Source organism: Cyprinodon variegatus, unplaced genomic scaffold (assembly GCF_000732505.1).
Source record: "Cyprinodon variegatus isolate N-32 unplaced genomic scaffold, C_variegatus-1.0 Scaffold673, whole genome shotgun sequence".
Lineage (NCBI taxonomy): Eukaryota > Metazoa > Chordata > Actinopteri > Cyprinodontiformes > Cyprinodontidae > Cyprinodon > Cyprinodon variegatus.
The window spans coordinates 417844-423036 of NW_015151126.1; positions in this window are offsets into that span (position 1 = coordinate 417844).

Below are 5193 nucleotides of genomic sequence, written 5' to 3' on the forward strand. Positions count from 1 at the left end.
CCATCCGAAGACAAAATAAAGGCAGTTCTGGACTGGCCGACACCTGAAAACCGTAAGCAGCTTCAAAGGTTCCTGGGATTTGCAAATTTCTACAGACGCTTCATCAAAAATTATAGTCAGACAGCTCTACCCCTCACAGCCCTGACTTCTGTGAAGAAGACATTTCAATGGACACCTGAAGCCGAAACTGCTTTTAACAAATTTAAAAATCTGTTTTCCAGCGCACCCATCCTGATCCAGCCTGACCCCTCTAAGCAGTTCGTCTTAGAGGTGGACGCATCTGACTCCGGTGTAGGAGCTGTATTATAGCAACAATCAGACTCCGACCAGAAAACTCACCCCTGTGCATTCTTTTCACGCAGACTCTCTCCGGCAGAACAAAATTATGATGTCGGAGACAGAGAACTTCTTGCCATTAAACTTGCCTTGGAAGAATGGAGACATTGGCTCGAGGGCGCCGAGCATCCAGTATTGGTTTGGACAGACCACAAAAACCTGGCTTATCTCCAATCTGCAAAAAGATCCAACCCACGTTATTCTAGATGGTCTCTTTTTTTCCCCCGCTTCAATCTTGTCATTTCTTACAGACCCGGTTCCAAAAACGTCAAGCCCGACTCTCTCTCTCGTCTGTACTCCACTGATCAACCTGAGACACCTGAGCCTGTTCTCGCTGCCTCATGCACGGTTGGAGCCGTTTCCTTGGAGATCACTGATCTCATCAACTTAGCCCTAGCCTCTGAACCTGACCCAGGTAACGGACCTCCAAACAAAACCTATGTTCCATCTTCTGTTAGATCCCGCCTCATCCATTGGATGCACGCAGCAAAATTCTCTGCCCATCCTGGTGTGAGCAGAACAATCGCTCTCATTACAAGACGCTTTTGGTGGCCGTCCCTTCACAAAGACGTAAAGGAGTACATTCTGGCTTGTCCAATCTGTGCCCGAAACAAAACCACTCACCAACAACCTTCTGGGCTGCTGCGTCCTCTACCTGTTCCAACCCGTGCATGGTCCCACATCGCTGTTGATTTTGTTACCGGTCTCCCTATTTCCAGAGGTATGTCCACTATCCTAACCATTGTTGTTCGTTTCTCCAAGGCCTGTCATTTGATTCCCCTCAGGAAACTTCCCACTGCATTCCAGACCGCTCAACTCCTTGTGAAACTTGTCTTCCGTCTTCATGGTATACCCCAAGAGATTCTCTCAGATCGTGGTCCCCAGTTCATCTCACAGGTCTGGAAAGCCTTTTGTTCTGCTCTCAATTGCAAGTCCTCCCTCACCTCTGGTTACCATCCACAGACAAATGGGCAGATGGAGAGGATGAATGAACAGCTCAAGTCCACTCTCCGCTGCCTAACCTCAAACAACCCAACTGACTGGAGTCAGTTTCTGACATGGATCGAGTATGCACACAATTCACAAAGATCTGCTTCTACCGGTTTATCTCCTTTCCAAGTTTCCATAGGTTATCAGCCCCCACTCTTCCCCGCAGACGAGAGAGAGATAACGGTTAGATCAGTCCATCACCACATCCGCCGCTGTCATCGCATTTGGAAAGACACCATCACCACTCTCACCGCTCATCTGCCTCTTCTAAACGATTCGCCGACTCCAAACGGTGCCCAGCTCCTGACTATGCCCCTGGGCAAGAGGTATGGTTGTCGACACGTGACATTCCACTCAAGGCCATGTCCAAGAAACTCTCGCCACGATTCATCGGTCCTTACAAGATAGCCCAGATCATTAATCCCTCTGCTGTCCGCCTGCACCTGCCACCGTCCCTACGCATCCACCCAACTTTTCACGCATCACAAATCAAACCCGTCATTACCAGCTCTCTGTGCCCACCTTCCGACTCTCCTCCACCCGCCCTGGACATCGATGGCCATCCGGCCTTCACAGTTCGCCGGATCGTGGACTCCCGTCGGCGAGGTCGCGGCTGGCAGTACCTCGTCGACTGGGAGGGCTACGGTCCGGAGGACCGCACCTGGGTTTCTGGCTCATTTATCCTCGATCCGTCTCTGATCGAGGATTATGAGAAGTCCCTCCCGTCCACGTCCTCGGGACCTCCAAGAGGCGGTCGTTGAAGGGAGGTACTGTTGGGATCTGGAGATTTACCACCTTTCTCCAGCAGAGTGCGCTGTGGGTCTCCTGGGCTGGAGCCTCCAGCACACCTGAAGCTCATCAGCCCATCAGGAGACCTTCCTACATAAGCAGCATTCAGACCTTCCTTCGACGCCGCAGTGATGACCAAGTTTGGTTAGCGAACCTGAGCCTCTGTTAATCTGAAGAATCTTAGTTGCCTCTTGAGAGAAACTTATTCTAACCTGCCTCTGTCTTCTTGCTCACAGAAAACCCGACTGAAGTCTGAAGCTCTGGATGAGCTTTGCCTGTAAACCTGCCTGCCTGCCCAAGGAAGCCATACCTGAAGATTTCAGTCTGGACTTCTCCAACTGCTCTCAAGGAAGAGCTGGAAACCCACATCAAGGTCTGCAACTCACAAGCCAGAAGCTAGACGCTGCTGCTGCTGAGCACTCTGCTGAACCAACAGTCTCTGGACCCAACCAGTTCCCTCCCTCACAAAGGATCTGTCAGAACCTCTTCAAGGTATATTCAGAATTAATTCACTCGACAAATCATCTGACTGCCTGGCTAATCAAACTATCCGTCTCTGCAGACATCAGTGATACCAGTCCCGGACCTGTGCCTGAACCAGTTCATGTTCTCTCTGTGAAAACCATTCAATAAACTCTGTTAAACTTTCACTCTGCTTCCAGTGGTGTTCTGCATGTGGGTTAAGTCTCTTAAGCCAATCATGACACCCCCTGTATTTAAGATATATTCAATGCTATTTAACTTTATTACACATAACTTAATTTCTGTATATTTATGATTTGATTTCTTTGTATGTGTGGATTGCATGGAGTGTTACCGACATCTGGTGAAAATGTCATCTCAACAGCACCTCTAAAAATATATTTACTGAGAAAAATGGGGCTTGTTAAATTCTGATTTTACACACTGTGTAAGTTCCGAATAACTGTTGCACGTTATGTTAGATAGAAGTAATGTTATTTTGAATAGCTAAAAATGACAGCCAAATACACATGAACAGGGAAAATTTATATAATTTGTACTAGAAAGAATCACATTTCAGATATCTGATTATTTGTATTAAAGATATCTGAAATACATACCCAGTCAAGCAAATACAAGGCCCGGATCTACACGCTGTCTGGGTAATGATCAAGTAAATCCTTCTGCTGTCAAACATGTGCATCGGCAATCTGTAGCTCACTTGGCTGCTTCCTCTCCCTCATTATTACAAAGTTAAACACTTGATAAGACTCAAGATTCAAACTAAGAGTTCAAGTCAAGTCTCAAGTCTTTAGTGGAAAAATGGCACAAATTTGAAAGAATAATCAATCTTAGAATTAAAAGCAACTAAGAAATGGATTTTTCATTTGCTTATCTAATTTAAGGGGAAAAAGTGGAAAAAAAAGCATCCATACACTGCGAATTATATAATAATAAATTATGTGAATGTGTTCATAATTACATTAATCATGGCATAACTATGATTACATTAAATCCCATCAAAAAAAAAGACTGCTTTTTAAGATTCTTGTCATTCTCCTTCTTTCCAGACGGATTGTTCCTTTATGACTTACACATATTATCCCTTGTACAGGTCATTTCTATTGCTTATTAATGACATTCTTGAAGGACAGTGATAAATACAAAGCTTTATGGCCAAGTTGTAAGAATGAATCCCCATTTTAGAAATTGTCTCAAATTCATTAATCCATCTAATTAAAACAGATTTCACAGAATATCAATGTCCCGATCTATCTCATTCCATTTCTGCTCTATTCCAAACTTTAATTCTGTCACCACCACATAAATACTCCTTATTAGATTTATGGGTTTCTACACAATAAATGGGTCCATCTTGAGAGAAGGAAGAAAGGTTCCTTCACTCAAGACGAGTGATGAAATTTGTATATTAAAGGAATAGTACACCCAAAACATGATTAGCCTTCATTTTCTACTCACCCCCATGCTGAACAACGCTCTGGAGTACTTTTTTGATATCTCAAATGCATCTGGAGATCTGGGAGGCTTCTTGCTGTCTGCTGACATTCAAATAATGGAGGTCTATGGCGCCCGAGGCAGAAAGGTCCATAAAAGTCCACAAAAAACGTGTCAATATTCCTCCATACTGCTCGTCCAATGTATTCCTAGTGTCCTGAGTGGGTAGCGTCCATAATTTACTCGAAACGAAGTAATTTAGAATGTTTTTAGAGCATAAACAGTAGTGTATAGGACTTCCTAAAAGCGCGTTCACGAGTCTACGGAAACCGCGGCTGACCAAACCAGATGAAAGTGCGCATTCAGCTCGGCAAAGAACTCATGCTCTTCCTCAACACTGAAGTCCTCAGACATTTTTCCTTCGTTGTTTCTTTCTTTGCACAGGTAAACAGCACATTTCTTCTTCTACGCTTGCATTATCGGCAGAGCAGACGCTTTGTGGACTTTTATGGACCTTTCTGCCTCGGGCGCCATAGACCTCCATTATTTGAATGTCAGCAGACAGCAAGAAGCCTCCCAGATCTCCAGATGCATTTGAGATATCAAAAAAGTACTCCAGAGTGTTGTTCAGCATGGGGGTGAGTAGAAAATGAAGGCTAATCATGTTTTGGGTGTACTAATCCTTTAAAGGATTACCCATCCTATTGGTCAAAATCTGCCTTGGCTGAGCTTTGAGGCAAATAATTAAGGAGGACAGCAATGTGCATATATCTGTCATTGAACCATGAATGATATGTTCCCTGTAAACATGTTTTGGTATTTTTTTTTATTCAGCTGAGCACAATCAGCAACAGAAATATGTCAAAGTCATCTAAGATTGCAGAATGTTTAAAGTGTTTGAACATTCTGTGATTATTCCGTTTATTATTATTTTTTGTTTTTGATTGTGTTTTGGAATTGATTGCAAAGTTTTCCAGGCTCCCTCTGCTGACAAGAAAATTAGCTTAGATTTTTTTATGATTATGTCCTGGTTCAGCTATGCAAATATGAGTTTGACAATCATAAAAATCTAAATAGCTTTTTTCTTTTTTTTTTTTTTCTTTTGGTATTTGAAGAACAAAAACAAAAATTATTGTTACCAAAACTTTTACTTCATAGAGG